The sequence below is a fragment of the Myodes glareolus genome, chromosome 8, assembly GCF_982192425.1.
Source record: "Myodes glareolus chromosome 8, mMyoGla1.1, whole genome shotgun sequence".
Taxonomy (NCBI): domain Eukaryota; kingdom Metazoa; phylum Chordata; class Mammalia; order Rodentia; family Cricetidae; genus Myodes; species Myodes glareolus.
Genome location: NC_142033.1, coordinates 19689129 through 19711332, shown reverse-complemented (window position 1 = coordinate 19711332; position 22204 = coordinate 19689129). Strand labels below are relative to the sequence as shown.

The following is a 22204-nucleotide window of genomic DNA, read 5'->3' as shown; positions in this document are numbered from 1 at the left end:
AAGTATTCAGGTAGAACAATGCAAATATATCTATAATTCACTCTGCACAAGCTCAACCACAAATGAATCAAAGACTTCAGTGACAAACAGATACACTAAATCTTATAGAAAAGAAAGTGTAGAATAATGAACTAATCAGGACAAGAGAAGGCTTACTGAACATAACAATGATATAACAGACACTGACATGGACAGCTCAGAAATGGGACCTCATAAAACTGAAAGTTTCTGTAGGGCAAGGACACTGTCAATCAGACAAAGTGGCAGCCTCCAGAATGGGAAAAGATTTTCACTAATTCCACATTTGTTAGAGGACTAATATCCAAAATACATAAAAAACTTAAACTTAGATATCAAAAAACCTGCCAGATAATTCAATTGAAAATGGGGTACAGATCTAAACAGAGAATTCTCTGTAGAAGAAATTCAAATGTCTGAGAAACACTTAGAGAAATGTTCAGCATCCTTAGTCATCATGGAAAAACAAATTGAAACTACTTAGAGATCTATCTTAAAACCTGTCAAAATGGTAAAGGTCAATGATGCAAGTGACAGCACATGCTGTCAGGGATAGGGAGTAAGGGGAACACTCATCCATCAAAGGAGATAGTGACAACTTGTGCAGATACCCTGGAGATCAATACGGTGGTCCTACAGAAAACTGGGAATCAATCTACTTCAATATCCAGCCATACCACTCTTGAGTATATACTCATAGGACACTTCATATTACCACAATGACACTTGCTCAACCCTGTTCATTGCTGCTCTATTCTGTTGTGGAATATGTGTGCATTATGTGAAGATATATTGGTGTGGGAGAATTGTCTGTATTCTGTCAATCATATTTTAATAAAACCCTGATTGGCCAGGCAGGCAGTATAGGCGGGAAAGCCAGACTGGAAGTAGGGGTGGAGCAAAGAGACTGGGAGTATTCTGGAAGCAGAAGCTCCCTCTGTCACTCCTGCGCAGACCACTGAAGAGGCAGCATGTAACTTGCCCAGCTGAGAAAGGTACGGAGCCATGTGGCTAATGTAGATAAGGATAATGGGGTAACATAAGTTATAAGAGCTAATAAGTAGCCTGACCTAATGGGCCAATCAGCTTTATAACTTATAGAGATCTCTGTGTGGTTGATTTTCTCTGGGACTTGCCGGCTGTAGGGTACTGTGCGGGAGGCACCACAATTGAGAGGAGAATGAAATAGATTTGAGCAATAATTTGTAGCTGCAAATATTTGTGGAATAGAATTCAGAATCAATGCACTTCATGGTGAATTTAGTCTCATCTTAAAATTATTTTATAATCATCTTATTACCTGAAAAAAGGAGATTTCTTATTTTTGCAACAGTGTATTGTTTAGCAATAAGAGACCTACATTTTCAAAAGATACAACAAACTGTAATTAATTAATCTGACAAATTATAAGTCTTTATCTGACAAACAAAACTATGTTCTGTACTATTGACTTTATCCTTGATTATCTTTTCTAAGATATGATGATGACCTATTAAATTTAAAAGTACTATTAAGCAGTCTGGCAATTATAAACAAAGGTTAATCATAGCAAAAATGGCTTCATCATACTTCCCCAATTACCTATCAATAAACTCTTTATCGCTTTTACTTGTAGAGTTTCATATGAACATAAAGTTTATTAAATGCATTTCTTTCACTGTATTTAAACATTTCTAAAGCTTTAAAATACTAACAACTAGCTTAGCATGAAATGCAGTCTCTTACCTAGTGTTTCACTGTAAAACTGATCCCAGAATGCAAAGTCATATTGCTGGAGCCCAAATTCAAAAAACAGTGACAGCATCATATTTTTCACCCTTTCTGGAAAAGTCATTTGGTCTGATAGTTCACTCATGACAACAGGTACATAGGAGAGTGGAACCGGAAGCTGGCCACAGTATTTCTCCAGGATGGATCCCATGCTGCACCTCAGGGTGTTAACAAAAGGGACCTGAAGCACCTCGGCCACCAGCTCTCCACAGGGAACGACGGGGTCTATGACCATCACGTCGTATTTTGCATCCCGGAGCTTGTTCATGAATGTCTGGTTGTACAATGCACTCCTACAGATTTCTTCAAAATTTGCAGTCAATTGAATAAATAAATCTTGAAGCATTTTTGCTGCTTGCCAAACTGACAAACGTGGAATAACATCCACAGTTACGTGCAGAAAATGGTTTAGAACTTTCTCAGGAATCTCATTTCCATACAACACAGGAACATTCTCAAAGTTCAGCGCAGAGTTTTCAATCTGATCCACAATGATACTGGGGAATTTCAGCACTGTCACCTCATGCCCCCTTTGCACAAGCTCCTCAAGAATAGTCTTTAGGTTCAGCCAGTGACTCATATCACAGGGCCACACGAGGACCTTGCCGCAGAAGCCGCAGCCTACACAGCACAGCTGAAGCAGAAAAACTGCCACAGTCCACTTCTCAGATGCCATTGTGCACTTTCCCAGGCTGCTCAGTGGAGATTGAGCGTTTACTCAGTTAAGTGATAATTTAGATATAAAATAGATTAAATATTAACTTCCAAAGTTATAAAAACACACAGGTCAAGAGATATCTGTTTGATATAGCGCCTATAGAACATTGTTCTGTAGATTACAGTCATATGCATGAGGAACTTGATCCAGTTGTTTAACAATTCTATTTTGAGCTTCTAAAAAACGGGGCAAAATACAATATTTTAAAATCAACCATGTAGTGGTTGTAGGCACAGCACCTGAGTGTCAGCAAGAAGCTAAATGAAGACTCCTGAACTAGGTGCCTGGAAGAACACACTGAAGAAAAATGGTGTTGGAATTATGGTCATTGTCGTGGGGAGCTTTCGGTTCACTGTGTGGACCACAGAGTGGGCAAGAAGTCAAGTTCAAAGAGGAGACTTTGGGTTCATTTTAAATCTCTTTGAAAGTGTGTCAGGGAGAATAATATCTCAGCCTGTGGATGGAACCAGAGGGTTAGAGTTCTTAAGATGATAAAAAGTGAGAGCTCATCAACAATTTAAAAACAAAGTTTTGTCAGGTCTTGAGGTAGGTTGTTTCCTAATTTTCTGAGAAATTGCCATACTAATTTCCAAAGTATTTCCATCAGCAATGGAGGAGTGTTCCCTTTGCCCAATATCCTCTCTAGCATAAGTTGTCAGTGTTTTTGATGTAAGATATAACCTACAGTACCATACGTGTCTGCCTGGTACTGTGCCATGATGGTTGCGGATTCACTCTCTGAAATTGTAAACCATGTCCTAAGGAATTTGTGTATTAGTTGCCATAGTCATGGCATCTCTTAAAGCAATAAAAATATAACTCAAAAAGGTATATTTCTCTTCAGGCAAACTATAATATTTAAAAATCTGGATAAAATATAAAATCATTTTGAAATTTACTTTTATTTTTGAAAACAAAAAAAAATACCAGCTGTTTTTAAATCCTCTCCAAAATATGAAAAGTGGAATTCTCTTGTAACCAAATTTTACTAGAACTTGAGTAATTTCTTCCACAGCTACTGTGGAGGCCTGGAAATGTGAGCCTGTTTTCACATTGACCAAAGGTCAGAGAGTTTGGAACTTTTACCTAGTTCCTTTAAGGTTATTGTGCCTACATCAAACAAAAGTTCCACCTAGATTTAGATTCAGAGAGTTCTTATTGCCAACACACGTGGTGGCTAATTGTCAGACCTTGCTCTCCAGAAATAGAGAAGTAGATCTGTTCTTACCTCAAACAAAAGTCTAAGGATCCAACTAAGTTCCAGTTCCCTTTATGGAGATAACTTGGGATTCACCCAGGGAGTGGTTTGCCTACAGAATGTTTTGGTCTAGGCGTGAGTGTGACTTGGTGACTAGGTTTGTTCTAGCAACAGAATGTTTAACTATGAATGAAGCCCATGAATTTCAATTGGTCTGTTCATTTCCTTGTATCATGTTAATGCAGTCTCTTGTCTTACTTGTACCTTTTGGGGTCAAGGGTATTTGAAGCAGTTGAAAATTAAACACGGGTGAATTTTCAGTACCCACTGAAAAATTCCCTCCCGATACTATCCTATATGTTTCTCCATTTTATTATTTTCATTCATGTCTTCATATTTCTTTACTATATTTCTAAATCCCCACGCCCTTACCCTGGCCAGAGTTATTTTTGTCAAGGCTGGTTCCCGACAAAATGGAGCCCAACATGGGATGATCAGTCGACAAAATGGCGTCACAATGATGGGCTGACTGGTGACCCCCAAAACGCAAAGAAATGAGGCCAGGAATACAAGGGAACATTTGAGGGACACCGCAAGAAAACTGCACCACAGATGAACAGGTAAGTAATGAGCACTCAGAAATAAATAGTAGATATAAAAAAAGGAAAGAAAAATGTGGGGCATGAAATCGGAAGTTATACTTTAAATATTTGTAAAAGTGGAACAAAGAAATAGGATTCAACTATCTGTACAGTCGCTTAGATGTATTTCGATAGCTAGAGGAACTGAAATGAAGCAGAAACAAAGACAGAGATTTCTAGAGTTTGTAAATATTATATTCCTACCTACCTCTGTGCTAGCGACGTAACCGCCAGCGCCTTCGCTGCTCCAGAGCCCTACCATTTGGGAGACCAAAGTAAGACTTCGCCTTCACCCCTGCAAGCAGTGGTGCTTTGGTCACCTAGTGCAGCCTCTGTTGCTACTGAACAGGTCAAAAGAATGATGGAAGTATGGCGTTTGACCTAGAATTGTCCTAGGTTACCGCGGAGATTGTAACAGTCCACGTATGTGCTCTGGCCAGCTGAGTCCAGGCTCCTGTGGATCCAGGAAAGGCAGACAGGAAAGTTTAAAGGACTATATCTCTAACAGCCAGCGCCCCCGGGTTGGTCAACAGAAATGCTTAGAGGCTAGTTGACTCATGAGCCAAGATGCTCATATGGATAAATCTACGGTTTTAACAGAGGAGGTGATTAAGGCATTCTCCTAATTTTGTGATCACAAGTTTTAAAATAAAAAAAAGGCAAGGACTGTAATAATCAGTATGGCGGTGCTCGCCTAAGCTTATGAGTGTGACAGTCTCCAAGCTACTGCAATCGCGGACACCTGCAAACCGGAGCTAAATTTGCCAGCCAGTCATGGTCTATGTATGGCAGGACCACTGACCATGGCCTGTGACCTGCCCAGGCAGAGCAGGAAATGAGAAACAGGCTGCCTGGTCCCAAGTACCCAGGATGGTACATCTTCTAAGTGTTGTCAATATTTGTGGTCCTTATTATCTTCACTGTAAATCAGACATCCAGACAAGGGAGAGCTTTCAGATAAGATCAGCATTCCAGACTTAGAGGCATTTTCCAAATAAGGGCAGGTAGAGTAGAGGGCGGGGTGATCTTCACTGGGAGAGATTCCTCCAGGTTTGGATATTGGAGAGGGCTGAGCATGGTAGTCTGAAATGTTAGACCAGCAAGGCCTCAAAATAGTGTAATGATTATAAACACATGGTAATAATATCAAACTGTGTTCACAGTGCTTCCCATTTAGTTATCAATAAGCATTTCATTACTTTTTCTTGTTGAGTTTTACCTGGATACAAAAGTTTATCAAATGTATTCCTTTTATAGTTTTGGAAAAAATTTAAGATTTAAAATAATATACAACAACTATTTTAGCATGAAATGCAGTCTCTTACCTAGTGTTTCACTGTAAAACTGATCCCAGAATGCAAAGTCATATTGCTGGAGCCCAAATTCCAAAAAACAGTGACAACATCATATTTTTCACCCTTTCTGTGAGGGTCATATATTCTGATAGTTCACCCATGGTAACTGGTACATAGGAGAGTGGGACTGGAAGTTGGCTACAGTATTTCTCTATGGTAGATCCCATGTTGAACCTCAGGGTGTTCACAAAATGCACCTGAAGCACCTCGGCCACCAACTCTCCACAGGGAATGACGGGGTCTATAACCATTATGTTGTATTTTGCTTACCAGAGCTTGTGCATGAATGTTTGGCTGTATACTACACTCCTACAGATCTCTTCAAAACTTGCAGTCAAATTAATAAATAAATCTTTAGGGGATTTTACTGCTCACCAAAATGAAAATTTTGGAAAGAAATTCACAGCTATTCTGACAAAGTCATTTAGCAAATCTCATTCAGCAGTCTCATTCGCAAATGACACAATGATACGCTCAAAGTTCAGTGCAGAATGTTTACTCTGATCCATTATGATATTGAGAAATTTCAGGTCTGCCACCTCACTCCCTCTCTCCAGTAGTTCCTCAAGAATAGTCTTTAGGTTCGGCCAATGACTCATGTTACAGGGCCACATGAGGACCTTGTGGGAGAAGCCACAGACAACACAAGAAACCTGCAGCAGAAAAACTGCCCCAGTCCACTTCTCAGATGCCATGTTGTGCCTCCTAAAATGCTCTATGGAGATTGACTGTCTCCTTAGATTAGCAGTAATTTAGACATTAAACAATTTAAACACTAACTTCATGAGTTACAAAAACACAGAGGTCAAGATACAGAATCCGCAGAACATTCTTCTGTGGATTACAGTCATTTAAATTTTTAGAATGAACTAGATTCAGTAGTTTAACAATTCTCCCCTTAGCATCTTAAAAATTGGGGACAAATATGGTATTTTAAAATTAATAATGCAATGGTAGCAGCCATACCAGTTGAGTGTGAGGTGGAAAACTAGATGAAAACATCTGGGGAAGATGTCCTTCATGTTAACTAGCTTGGAGAGAGCTGCCAGGTCAAAGTAGACTGCAACCTTTGACCAAGAAGGCCTTCCAACGGTTTAATGATTATAAACAACTGTCAAAATAAACTCATAGTGCTTCCCATTTAGTTATCAACAAACAATTATTTACTTTTTCTTGAAGAGTTTTACCTGGATAGCAAAATAAATGAAAAGTATCCTTTTTATTTTTGAAAGCATTAAGATTTGAAAGAATAGTTAACAACTAGCTTAGCATGAAATGCAATCTCTTATCTACTATTTCACTGTGAAACTGATCCCAGAATGCAAAGTCATATTGATGATCCCCAGATTTACAAAACAGTGACATATTTTCACCCTTTCTATGAAGGTCATATTGTCCATTAGTTCACCCATGACCAGTACATAGGAGTGTGGAACTGGAAGCTGGCCACAGTTTTTGTCTATAGTGTAGCTGATGATGAAGGTTAGAGTGTTCTCTAAAGAGACCTGTGGCACTTCGGTGACCAGCTCTCCACAAAGAACAACCAGGTCTTTAACCATTATATTGTACTTTGCATCCTGAATCCTGTTCATGAACGTCTGATTGTAGATGCTTCTTGCACATCTCTTCAAAATTTGCAGTCAATTGAGTAAATAAATCTTAAAATGCTTTTGCTGCTTGCCAAAGTGACAAGGTTGGAATGACTTTCACACCTATGTATAAAGAATAATTTAGCAAATTCTTAGCAGTCTCATTCCCAAACGAAACTGTGATATCCTCATAGTGCAGTGCACAATGTTTACTAGAATCCATGGTGATATTGGGAAGTCCCAGGACAGTCATCTCATGCCCTCTCTCCAGAAGCTCCTCAAGAGTAGTCTTTAGGTTCAGCTAGCGACTCATATTACAGGGTCGTACAAGGACCTTGATGCAGAAGCCACAGCCAACACAGCAAAACTGTAGCAGAAAGACTGCCAAAAATACACTTCTTAGATGTCATCATGTGCCTCTCCAACCTTCTCAGTGAAGATTGAGGGTCACCTTAGTTGAGTAACAGTTTAGATATTAAACAATTTAAAAATTAACTTCCTAAGTTCCTAAAATAGAGTGGTCAAGTTATCTGTCAGATACAGGTCTGAAAGAACATTCCTCTGGGGAGTACAATTAGTTAAATTTTCAGAAAGTGCTAGATACAGTTGTTTAACAATTCTAGCCTAAGCTCTTAAAGATAAAGACAAAATCCGGTATTTTAAAATTAATAAAACATTGGTAGCAGGCATACTAGCTGTGTGTCAGACTGAAAACCAGAAGAAAACAATTAAGACTGATGAATAGAAAAACACAAATATAAGAAAAATGATATTGTATCAAAATTATGAATTATCTCATCAATTGACCCCAGTCCACACTTTCCCACATACTGAGGGAGAAGAACACACTTTGAGCCCATACAGTTTTCCTCTCTTATGGGGCTGACATCCTGCTAAAATGCTGCTGTAATGAGGACTATAGCTATAATACATCATCACTCCTAACATCAGAGACAACTTCTCCCACAACCCCAATCTAGTCAGTTACTGGACACAAGAGTCATATGAAGGCCATGGAATGAAGTTCATTTTCTTCGATTAAAAGGTGAAGCCCACCACTTGAGGCAGGATCACCCAGCTAGGAACAGGTCATAAATTAGGGTGGAGCTCAACTCTAATGCTAGAGGAACTAAAATCACGTGGAGATAATGTAAAGCAGAAAAGAGCGCACGGGTAGGGCTTCACACTGTTAAACAAATGTGTGTGCAGTATGCTTACAGGAAATTGGCTCCGTCTAAGCTTTTCTTCTACCTTAAATTTTCTTCTACCTTTGTGCATGGGATTTGTTTATTAATAAAAGGTAGAGGAATCATTTTCATCTGGCGCCCACTGTGGGGCCTTGTTTGACCATGCAAAGAAGTGCAATTTTCCTATGCCAACCACAGCTGCTGCTGCTCCTTGCAACTTAGCAGTGAGAGGTCCAGGACACATACCTCAATCCTTCCCAATTCCCCTTCTGATCTGCCTTCCTGCATTCCTGCCATCCCAGGCAAAGACTCCAGGTCTGCTGCTAGTCTGCACTGGAGGAGAATCTACTGTGCTGTGTAGTGCCCTTCGTAGGTCCATTCTGTCCAGTTTGGTCAACCACTGGGGCAGAATCTGGTGTGGTTCAGCATGCTGTGCCCCAGCTGCCTCGGTGCTGTGCCTGCTCCACCAGCTGGGCAAACATTGACACTACATCTGAATACCTTCACACAACTCAACACTCTGAGCATTGACTCCACCTGCTGATCAAACATCATCACTACATCTACACAGAAGATCGGCATCAGAATTGGTAAAAACACTTGGGAACTTTTAAATGGCAATCTGGTCTAATTAATTAATTAATTAAAATGAAATAAAATATATTTGAAAAGGGAAAAGGATTATCTTAAAACATTTCCCATATTAAAAATATTAGATATCACATTGCTGGTAGTTAGGGCCCTGTTGTTGATTGTAATAAAATAGTCCCACACTAGCTCTAAATTGAGTATAATAAAGGTTTCCATTTTTTAGTAGACTCACAGATCTGCAGTCCTTTGCAAGAGAGGGGAACAGTAACTTAATTCAGCAGCCAAGGGCCCACATACACTTCTACATCTATCTATCTATCTATCTATCTATCTATCTATCTATCTATCTATATGTATGTATGTATGTATGTATATAATACATGTCACCATGTCCAAAATGGGCCACTATCTTAAAGACTATTGACTGAAGGTATTTCCACAGCACCACCATATTCACTGCTATTATGGAGGGGAGGCAAATAGAAAAATTAAATGAATAGATAAACAGTTTACTATGGTCAAGATATTGTTGGAAACAATAACTATCAGTATGGTAATTCATCATTTATACTTAAAAATTATTTGATAACTGTTGGGACTAATTGAGTCCTGGCCTTCAGCTGCTTTTCCCTGCTAGAGCCTTCTAATTGAAGTTACTAAAAGCTGTGCTTTGCCTAGAGGATCAGAGGATGGAATTTTCACCTGTTGGCCATTGACTGCAGGGTATTTAAACCTCGAAGGTGCTATTAAAGGGGGCTTTTTGGTACCAGTGTTGGAAGGTCTGTGTGTCAATTTGTCTCTGCGTGTGTATTTTCAACATCCAGCCCCTTACCTGAAGCTCTCGAACTGGGTTCTAGCGCATAGAGGGCAGACGGGGGGCACTGTGCACAGCAGATAACTGTACCAAATATGAATAATTGAGTGGAAAAAGTACAAACTTTTAAAAAACTTGCTATTCATAGGATATGTTCCTTGGAGGAGGTTACTAAATAAAATATAAAAGCCCTACAAATAATTACTAAAAATATTAAAACTTTGATTGATTAGTTACAAGCTTAAAAAAATCTCATTAAAACAGATAATAAAAAATTTTCAGACAGAGAGATTTAAAGGTAAACATGCACCAATATTACATTATGAAATTAGAGAGGAGCAATCCAAGGTTATCAGAAACCCAATCTTAATTTAACTAGTCATTTTATGGGGACAACTACCTAATGACAAGTATTCCCAAGGCTATGTATGGGCTCCTTGGATTCCTGTGGAAATGTTATATTTAAGGGGATTTAAGGAAGTAGTTGTCTCATATGATATGAATTCACCTTTAGTGAGGCAGATATTAATTTCATGAAGAACTAGTAACAAAATCATTCCATGAGACTGGAAAATTTTTGTTAGAGCAGTATTGGAAGCTGAACCTCAATTATAGTGGAGGACCTGGTGAAAAGATGAGGCTAGGACCATAAAAAACAAAGTAGGGCAGCTTGTATTAAAATTTCCCAAGACCAATTTTCTTAGAACAGGCAATTATGCTGATGATGTGCAAAGACAGTCTCTATATGATGAACACACCATGGCTCTTTGCCATACAGAAGATTCAAATGCTTGGGACAAAACTGAAAAAGTTGGAAAAAAAACTGAGTCCTTTACCAAACTTATACAAAAGCATCAGTGTTTTTTTTTTTTACAAAGATAAACATCAACTGCACATAAGATGATAACAAATCAATAGTCTAGATAAATATTAATTAGATATTTTATTTTTAAAAATGCTAATTTACAATGAAATGGGAAATTAGGCCTTTGAAGACAAGATTGAAAACTACAAAGAAATGGATCTAAGACAGTGAAAAGTGAATCTCATAACCATGATACTTGGATAAAAAAGTGATTTACAAAAAGGCTTAACAATATCAAAATGTCAGAGATTGAATTGTGGTAAATAAAGTTATCTAAAAAGAGATTGTAGGCAGAGTGTTATTAGAAACAAAGTTTTATTCTAAAGCTAATCTAAGAAGAAAGCACCAGTGTTCTGGAATATACAAAAGGTGCAGCAATGGTCGACATTGAAGCAATGAATGAAGATCAACAAAGAACAAACAAGGTATCTTTTTGCCATCAAAAATGTCTTTGGGGACTTATCAGAGGTGCCATGTCATATTTGGCTCAATCATTCCCTGTCATCATAGGGGAAACTCCTCCAGAGGACAATGAAAGGATCCAAAGACTATTGAAAAAAAAAAAACTTATTGCTCTAAAAAGAAAACAGCTTTAAAAGTTAAATCAAAAACTTTCAAAGAGGCTATAATGGAATATTTTGACAAATTTCTACAAATTTTCAAAAACCAAAATTAACAATACAAATAAATGACATTAAAATTGAGATTTGGTAGACACAGAAACATACTTAACAATAATTGTGCCAAAATCTTTGTGTCCAAATGGCCTCTTCAAGAGGTAAACGTTCAGCTTCTAGAGATTTGAATTTTACCTCAGGTAAAACAAAGCACAAGATAGGTCAAAATCATAGAGCCTGAAAGACAGAAATGAAAATAAAAACCATTTGTGGCCAACATAACAATGGACTTATGAAGATGTTGCTTCACAGCAGTGAAAAAGACATCACCAATCCTCCAGTCTCAGAAACAAACCATGTAATAAAAAATACTTTGGAAAAACATATTAAAAGTTATTCCCTAGAGTGATCATGAAGACAGGTTCACCAGTTATTCATTTTAAAAGTTGGATTGTTGGCTTTGTTGAGAGGTCACCAGTTGTTGGGGCAAATTTATGTACAACTTGAACAGTCTGTGACTGCTCATCACAGCAGCATCCTAGCAGGCATTCAGGATAATAAATCAGGAGAGTTGTATGTGCTCATAGCTCATAGTGTTTTCTTCTTCCTCAGAATATGGAAAGTGTAGACTGATTTTGGCCAGTGCATAAACTATTTCACAATTTTGATACAACATCATTTGTCTTTAGCTTGTATTCTTTGCTTCATCTAGCTTAACCGTCTTCATCTAGTTTTCAATGTGACACTCAGGTATGCCTGCTACCATTGCATTATTAATTTTAAAATGCCATATTTTGTCTCTATTTTAGATGCTAAGAGTAGAATTGTTAAGCACCTTGATCTACCTCTTTCTAAACATTTAACTAATTGTACTCCTGAGAGGAATGAACTATGGGTGTTGTATCTAACAGATGACTTGACCTCTGTGTTTTAGTAACTAAAAAGTTAATTTTTAAATTACTTAATGTCTAAATTGTCACCTAACTGAGTAAATACTCATTCTCCCCTGAGTGGCTCAAGAGGCACAGCATGGCATCTGAGAAGAGTGCTGTGGCAGTTTTCCTGCTGCTGGTTTCCAATGTTGGTTATGGCCTCTGTGGTAAGGTCCTCGTGTGACCCTGCGAGACCTGGTGACTGAAGTGCTTAAGGTCCCTTTATGAATTCTCTGAGGTTCGTCATCTAGTACACCACAGACAAATACTTTGGCCAGCTTCCAAATCTACTCTGTTATGTCCCAGTTATCATGGGTAAACTAAAATTATGACCATCCCAGAAAGAGTGAAAATATGATGCTGCCACTGTTTTTTGAATTTGCATTATGGGATCAGTTTTACAGTGAAACACTAGGTATGAGATTAAATTTCATGTACTCTAGTTGTTAAATATTATTTTAAAGCTTAAATGTATTTAAAAATAACAGGAAAATATTTCATTTATTTTGCTCTCCAGGTAAAAACTCTACAAGCAAAAGTAATTAATCATTTATTGATAATAAAATGGGAAATACTATCAGATTATTTTGGTATTATTATCACATTTTATGATCATTAAACTGTTGGGAGTTTTTGTTGGTCAAACATTGTTGTCTATCATGTGTATCTCCAAGCTGGAGATTGAGGATCACCTTAGTTTAGTAGCAGTTTAGATATTAAATAATTTAAAAATTAACTTCCTAAGTTACAAAAACACAGAAGTCAAGATGCCTTTCAGATACAGCATACATAGAACATTCCTCTAGGGAGTACAATATGTCAAATTCTTAGAAAGCTCTAGATCCAGTTGTTTAAAAGTTCAAGTCTAAACCTCTTAAAATGGAAACTAAATATGGCTTTTTAAGATTAATAAAGCATTGGTAGCAGACATCAGCAGAGTGCTAGCTTGAAAATGAGATGAAGACAATTAAGGTTGATGAATAGAACACAAACTAAATAGAAATAATATTGTATCAAAATTATGAATTATCTTACAAATTAGCATCAGTCCACACTTTCCCACATTCTGAGGAAGAAGAAAACACTTTGGTCCTAAACAACTTTCCTCTCTTATTGGTCTGAATGCCTGCTAGGAAGCTGCTGTGATGAAGGTTAGAGCTCTAATAAGTCATCATTCCCGACTCACTTCCTGCCTTCCTAGGTGTGAACTCCAGGTCTGCAGCTATCCTCCTAAGCTGTTTTTGTTAAGTTTATGCAAGAACTGGAGCAGAATCTAGGCTGCTGTGCCATTGCCCTAACAGTTCCATTCTGCTCAGCTTGGTCAGGTACTGGAGCAGAATCTGGTGTGGTTCAGCATGCTCTACCTGAGCTGCCTTGGTGCTGTGCCTGCTCCACCAGCTGGTCAAACATTAACACTACATCTGAATGCCTTCATACAACTCAACACTCTGAGCATTGACTCCACCTGCTGATCAAACATCATCACTACATCTACACAACCAAATAGTCAGAAGATCAGCATCAGAATTGGTAAAACACTTGGGAACTTTTAAACAATAATCTGGTCTATTAAATTAATTAATTAATTAATCAAAATAAATAAAAAATATGTTTAAAAGGGAAAAGTATTATCTTAAAATAGTTCCCACATTAAACTATTAAATATCACATTGCAGGGAATTCGGGCCCTATTCAGTGCTATTTTGGAGGTGATATGTAATATGAGGGGGGCAGCTTGTTTGTGTTTCTGTCCTGCTGGCCCAGCTGTTTAGTCCCAGAGAAAAATCAACTGAGATCTCTATAAGTTATAATGCTGATTGGCCCGTTAGGTCAGGCTTCTTACTGGCTAACTCTCACATCTTGATTAACCCATTTTTCTGATCTATGTTAGCCATGTGGCTCAGTACCTTTTTTAGTGGGGCAGCTTACATCCTGCTGCTTCGGTGGCCTGGGCAGGAGTGGGAGGAATCAACTTCCTCCTCCCCAGAATTCTCCTGCTCTCCTTGTATCATTTCCATTTCCTGTCTGGTTTTACCACCTATACCTCCTGCCTGGCCAATCAGCGTTTATTTAAAACATTATTGACAGAATACAGACAATTCTCCCACATCACTTTCTCCTCTTTTTTTAAAAAACAAACAAAGGAAAATATCCATAGTCCATTTTTTTTTTTTTTTTGGAATCTGGGCGTAGTATTCCAGTCTACTTCCTGCTGGTTGGGGGTGCTGATAATCTTATGGGGACCTAAAGGAAATTTAGAGTTATGATCCAGTCCTGATTGAAGTATCCTGTGAGTCTTGATCATCTCAGGCAGCAGTCTTGAACCTGTTCTGGATGAAGAACTCAGACATCTGGGCCATCTGTTCCTACTGGAGATTGCTCAGGTGGTCTCCCTTGGTCAAAGATGATTTTTCTTAACTCTAAATAATTCCAGGGCCTCTTGTTTTCTGTGGAAACAAAAACAAAATCTCTTCTCCAAAGTAACATACCTTTTGACTTTAATTTTGAAGTCAAGGTATTTTCAAAATACCTTTCTTGGATTGATTCTGTAGCATTTATAACCAAATATCTTTTAGCAGCTGTTGCTCCTTCCTCAGCATTTAAACAATTCAAAGAGAGCATAATAGCATACAGTATCAAGATTCCCTGTGTATTTTCCATCTTTACGTGACTTTATTTTAACCTCTATTTCTTTTATTTTTACTTTTAACTTTTGGCTTTTTGAGACAGGTTCTCTGCATATCTTTGTCCTGGAATTCCCTCTGTAGACCAGGCTATCCTTGAACTACCAGAGATCCGTCTGTCTCTGCCTCCCCAGTGCTGGGATTAAAAGTGTCTGCCACCACACCATGAATTTACAGAGGTCTGCCTGCCTCTGCCTCCCAAGCCTTGGGATTAAAGGTGTGTACCACCACACCCAACTACTCTCTTTCTTTCTTTTTTTATTTCTAAGGACTTTAAACCTTTTTTTTTTCAAAAATGCATATATTTTTAGCACATTGTAAAACATTTAGAGGTTTTCTTACTCTTTGAATCTCTCTTTTTCTGAGTGATGTAGGAGAATTGTCTGTATTCTGTCAATCATGTTTTAAATAAACGCTGATTGGCCAGGCAGGAGGTATAGGCGGTAAAACCAGACAGGAAGTGGAAATGATGAAAGGAGAGAAGGAGAATTCTGGGGAGGAGGAAGTTGATTTCTCCCACTCCTGCCCAGGCCACCGAAGCAGCAGGATGTAAGCTGCCCCACTAAGAAAGGTACTGAGCCACATGGCTAACATAGATCAGAAAAATGGGTTAATCAAGATGTGAGAGTTAGCCAGTAAGAAGCCTGACCTAATGGGTCAATCAGCATTATAACTTATAGAGATCCCTTGTGATTTTTCTTTGGGACTAAATAGCTGGGGGACCGGACAGGACAGAAAACCCCCAACAAGCAGACCCCCTCATGTTACAGAATGGCGTCCATCATGGATAACTGAATCCACAGAAAGCCTGGGAACACTTGGGAAAGATTAAAGCATTTTAGTTTTCAGCAGTGACAGGAAAAAAGCTGCGCTGTTTTAAAATGCCGGTTTTCTGGGCTGTCCTGCCAGGGATAACTCTTGACTCTTTCAAGCAGGCAGTCCGGACTATGAAACAATGTTGCAGCTTGCTTCCTGGCAAGGACCTTGAAAAGCCATAGGAGCTTTTGACTGTTGTTTTCTCCATATTCCTTACCAAATTAAAGACCAATGTGGTCAAAAAAAGAGAAATACACAATAAAGAGAGATTCAAAGAGTAACAAAACCTCTAAATGGTTTACATTGTGTTAAAAATATATACAGGCTAAAGGTTAAAGTTCTCAAAATAAAAAAGAAATAAAGAATGAGTAGCCTGGGAGGCAGAAACAGACGGATCTCTGAGAGTTCAAAGATAGCCTGGTCTACAGAGTTATTCCAGGACAAAGATATGCAGAGAACCTGTCTCAAAAAGCCAAAAGTTAAAAGTAAAAATAAAAAAAAATAGAGGTTAAAATAAAGCCACATAAAGAAGAAAAATACACAGAGAATCTTGATACTGTTTGCTATTATGCTCTCTTCAAATTGTTTAAATGCTGAGGAAGGAGCAACAGCTGCTAAAAGATATTTGCTTATAAATGCTACAAAATTAATCCAAGATAGATATTTTGAAAATACCTTGGCTTCAAAATTAAAGTCAAAAGGTATGTAACTTTGACATAAGAGTCAAAAGAGATTTTGCTTTTGTTTCCACAGAAAACAAGAGGCTCTGGATTTATTTAGAGTTAAGAAAAATCATCTTTGACCAAGGGAGACCACCTGAGCAATCTCCAGTAGGAACAGATGGCCCAGATGTCTGAGTTCTTCATCCAGAACAGATTCAAGACTGCTGCCTCAGATGATCAAGACTCACAGGATACTTCAGTCAGGACTTGATCATAACTCTAAAATTTTCTATAGGTCCCCATAAGATTATCAGCACCCCCAACCAGCTGGAAGTAGCCTAAAATACTACGCCTACATTTCCAAAAAATGAACTATGGATATTTTCCTTTGTTTTTTTAAATAAGAGGGGAAAGTAGTGCGTAAAAATTGCCTATATTCTGGCAATCATGTTTTAAATAAACGCTGATTGGCCAGGCAGGAGGTATAGGCGGTAAAACCAGACAGGAAGTGGAAATGATGCAAGGAGAGCAGAAGAATTCTGGGGAGGAAGAAGTTGATTCCTCCCACTCCTGCCCAGGCCACTGAAGCAGCAGGATGTGAGCTGCCCTACTGAAAACGGTACTAAGCTACATGGCTAAAATAGATCAGAATATTGGGTTAATCAAGATGAAAGTGTTAGCTAATAAGAGGCTAGACCTAATGGGCCAATCAGCTTTATAACTTATAGAGATCTCAGTGTGATTTTTCTCTGGGACTAAACAGCTGGGGAATGGGGCAGGACAGAAAAACTCCCAACAAACAGGCCCCCTCATGTTACAGTGATACAAATGAAAAATTAAATGAAAAGATAAACAACTTAGCTGGTGTTAAGATAATGTCGGTCATAATTATTATCAGTATGGTAATTCATATTTTATACCTAAAATTATTTGATAACTGTGCCAAATATGAAAAGTTAAGTAATAAAGTGTAAAATTTAAAAAAAACTTGCTATTCATAAAAAATATACCTTAAAGAAGGTTACTACTGAAAATATACAGGCCTACAAATAATTACTAAAAATATTACAATTCTGACTGATAATTTACAAGCTGGAAAAAACTTATTAAAACAGATTATAATTTTTTAGACATAAAGAGATTTAGAGGTAAACAAACACCACCATAACATTATGAAAGTAGAGAGTAGCAGCCTAAGGTTATCAAAAAATTAATCTTACTCAGTCACCTAATGAGAACAACTACCAAATGATGGGTATTTTGAAGAGCATGTAAGGACTCCCTGGGTTCCTATAAAAATGTTAGATTTGAGGAGATTTAAGGATGCAATATTCTCATATGTTATGCATTCACCTTTAGTGATGCAGATATTAAACTCATGGACAATTAGTAACAAAATTATTCCATGAGGTTAGAACAATTTCTTTACAGCAGTATTAGAACTCATCCTCAATTACAGTGGAGGACCTGGTGAAAAGATGAGGATAGGACCATGGAACAAGAAAGTAGGGCAGCAGGTATGAAAATTTCCCAAGACCAATTTCTTAGAAAAGGTGATTATGCTGATGCTGCACAAATACGGTCTCTATATGATCAACACAAATTGGTTCTTTGCCATACAATAGATTCAAATTCCTGGATCAAAGTTGAAAAATTAGAAAGAAATTTGAGTTACACAGGACCCTCCCCTCAAAAGGCATCACTGATTTTTACAAAAATTTACTTCAACTACACATAAAATAATAACAAATCCAGAATCTAGACAAATATTAATCATATCTTGGCTTTTGAAAATAATAATTTACAATGCAAAGTGCAACTAGGCCTCTGAAGAGAAGATCAGAAACCACCACCGAAAAATGGATCTGAGACATAGTCAAGATTGATTCTCATAAGAATGATACCAGGATTTTTAAAAAGTGGTTTACAAAGGTTTAAGAACATCAAAATGTCAGATATTTAATTGTGGGAACTAAGGTTATTTTAAAAAGTGTGTAGGCAGGGTGTTACTAGAAACAATATTTTGTTTCTAAAATAATCCAATCAGAAAGTCACAGACCTCTGGAATATATGAAAGGTGCAGCAAAGGCTGACATTGAACCAATAAAGGCAGAATACCAAGGACAGACAAGGTATCCCTTTGCCATAAAAAATTGCCTTTGGAGGATAATCAGAAGTACGATGACATATTTGCCTCAATCATTCCCTGTCATCATAGGGGAAAATCTTCTAGAGGACAATTAAAGAACCAAATGCCTGTTGAAAATATATATATATATATTGCTCTAGATGGGAAAACAGCTTTAAAAGTTAAAACAAAAATTTCAGAGAAACTATAAAAGGAATATTTTGAAAATTTTTCTATAAATTATCAAGAACTAAAGTTAACAATACAAATAAATGACATTAAAACTGAGGTTTGGTAGCCACGGGGGCAGATTTAGCAATAATAGCGCCCAAATCATTGCATCCAAATTGGCTTATTCAGGAGGTAAAAGTTCAGCTTCTAAGGATTGGAATTTTGTCTCAGTTAAAACAAAGTACACAATGGGTCTAAAAACCATATGTGGCCAAAATCACAATGAACTTGTTAAAGCAGTGAAAGCGAGATCTTCCAATCTCAAAACAAACCAAAAATTAAAAAATACTTCAGAAAAAATATTTAAAGTTTTTCCCTATAGTGGTCACAGACTTTTTAAAATGTACAAAACTTGCCCCAATAATTGGTGACCTCTCAACAGAGCCAACAGCCCAATCTTTAAAATGGTTGTCTGCATGAAACAATGGCCTTCAACATAAAAAAATTGTAGACATTAAAACAACTGGTACAGGAACAGCTAAATGCTCAACATATTAAAAATCAACCAGTCCTTAGAATTTTCCTATATTTCTTGTCATTAAAAAGAAATATGGAAAATGAAGAATGTTAACAGATTTGAGAGAGATAAATAAAGTAATTCCATTGATGGGATTTCGAGAACCTGAAATTTCCCTGCCTTCTTTGTTACTTAAAGGATGGTCTATTACAGCAATTGATTTAAAAGACTGCTTCTTAGTATACCTTTAAAAGAAGAGGATAGAGAAAAATTTGCCTTTACAGTGTCTATTTTTAATAATTCTCTGCCCATTAAAAGGTGTCAGTGGAAAATTTTCCCACAAGAGATGTTAAACAGTTCTCCCATGTGCCAATATTTTGTCTTACATTTGTTGTAAATAATTTGTAAACAGTTTCCTCAATCTATACATTACCATTAAATGAATATCTTACTGACTGAAATGTTTAAAAATGTAAAGCCTTGTGGGAATTAAAAGCTGCTCCTTAAAAGATGCAAAGAGAAGATTCTATTAATTACTTAAGATATAAAATAGCTTTACAAAAATTCAACCCCATAGGATACAAATCTAGAAAAAACAATTTGGGATACTATTTCATTTCAAGAAGTTGTGGATTGCCTGAACTGACAAGAACCCACAATTGGATCAAGAACTCAAGAATTAAATTATTTATTTTAAACATTACAATGTGACAAGAATTAAATAGTTCAAAAAATTATCAGTTGAAATTGAAAGAAAATTGACTATAATAGAGAAAAATAATATGGAGCTAGGTTTTATTCTAATTATTCAACCTTCAAACAATTTTCCTACTGTAATTATTATGCAGAAAATCATGGAATGGATATTTATCTCACAGAGTGAGAGCAGAAAATTAAAGACCTATGTTTAAAAAGTTTTCTGAATTGATTCTAAAAGAAAACATGAGATTTAGTCAATTAGCAGGATTGGACCCAAAATAAATTGTTGTACTTTTTACTAATGTTAAAATTTTCTCTTTATGGGAATAAAATCAATATTGTCAAAAAATATTGCAGTAACTTTTTGAGAGAGATTAACAACAGATATCCCCAAAGCAAGATACTTCAATATATAAAAAGAAACAATTGTGTCCTTCCTTACATTGTACAGAGAACACTAATATCTGGAGTCCCTACAGTCTATATTGATGCAAATGAATCAGGAAAGGCAAGTTATAAATCTTCAAATAAAAATGGCTCAAAGTACTTTTGTTTCATTGAAAAGTCAGAATTATATTCTGTTCTTATGGTATTATTAGAAATTTCAGTGCTCTTAATATAGTTACTTATTTTCAATATGCAGATAGAGTTGTTTTACATCTTGAAACAAATAAATTTATTCCTAATGATTCAAAATTAAGTCTGTTTTTTTGTTTATCCAATTACATAAATAATCAAGAATTGAAATCATACACACATACACACACACTCATATATATTTATATATATATATTTATGAAAATATATATATGTGTGTGTGTGTGTATCAGATCCCATGTGGCTCTACCAGGCTCACTAGCATAAGGTAATGATGAAATTTGTCAGCTATTAGTAGGATATGGGACTAAAAGTCTCAGAATTTCGTAATAAGAAATATCATCATAATAATTAGGCTTTAATAAAGGAAATTTTATCACTTGTCAGAAAGCCAAGGAAATTATAGTACAAGTCCTAGTTGTACTTTTACATAACCAAACTTCAGTACCTACAGAAATTAACTCAAAGGATATAAAAAGAAATTAAATTTGACAAATGAATGTGCTTCATTTTACAGAGTTTAGAAAATTAAAACACACACCATACCATAAATACATATTTAGAATTTCAATGGGCAATTATGAGTTTTAAAAGCTGATTCTGTAATTATACATTTATTAAAAGTTTTGGCCATCATTAGAGTACCTGTTCAAATTAAGACTAATAAAGATCCACTATTTGTCTCTAGTAAAATGAAAGATACACACACACACACACACACACACAGAGAGAGAGAGAGAGAGAGAGAGAGAGAGAGAGAGAGACAGAGACAGAGAGAGATAAAGCATATTGCAGGTGGTAAACTACACAAACTATAGGATAAGTAACTATAGAAAAATCTAATCACATTTTACAAGAAATGCTTAATAAACAGAAAGGATAAAGCAACCCCTAGAGAGAGATTGTACAATGATTTATTGTCTTTAAATTGTTTAAATGCTAACAAAAAGGGAACAATAGCTACAAAGAGACATTGGATAATAAAGAAAAAACAAACCACTGGACTAAATCAGCTGGTGTACTTTAAAGATGTGTTGACCTCAGGAAAAAACATGATATGTATTTCATTAGAGAAGAAGTATTACCTTCGTTTCCATAGAAGAAGAAATGCTATGGGTATCATCAAAATTGACAAAGATTTAATTTGAACAGGAGACAACTCCTAATTAGGACAAGTGATAGTTCATCAATCAATGTGGTAATTCAACCAGACAAAGTAAAACTCACAAAAATTAGGGTTGAGGCAGGGATTTATTCTGCCTTCCCAGAAAAATCTAAACATCCAAATGAGGAATCTAAAGACCTATGGACAAAGGAAGCATTGAAAGAAGAAGGGATTCCATCTTGAAAAGTTACCAAGAAAAGAAATAATCTGACCTAATGGAATACAATATTCCCTACAAGGTAATACTTCGTAAAACTTTCTAAAAGTTTGCTTTTGCTGGTCTCTACAGACATTATAAAGAGATGGTCCTCATGTATTCCTGACTCAATTAAAACCTAAAGCTAGCTTTGGAGTTAGAGTGCATGTGTCTCTCTTCTTTAATCCTAAACATGTTTGTTAAAAATTCAAAGCCTTTACCTCATATTGGAAGAGAGACCTAGCAAGGAAAAAAAGAAACTCCAAATCTAGGG

At 36.6% G+C, this 22204-nt stretch overlaps 1 long non-coding RNA gene and 1 pseudogene across 1 annotated transcript; one reads left to right on the top strand and one right to left on the bottom strand.

The window, feature by feature from the left end:
* Window positions 1-915: 915 nt before the first annotated feature.
* LOC146893792 (uncharacterized) lies at window positions 916-20668 on the top strand. The gene is made up of 3 exons (XR_015002664.2): window positions 916-1013; window positions 4146-4324; window positions 16549-20668. It is a non-coding gene; the product is annotated as an uncharacterized LOC146893792 (long non-coding RNA).
* On the bottom strand, window positions 1715-2514 carry LOC148121109 (UDP-glucuronosyltransferase 2A3 pseudogene; annotated as a pseudogene).
* Window positions 20669-22204: the final 1536 nt, after the last annotated feature.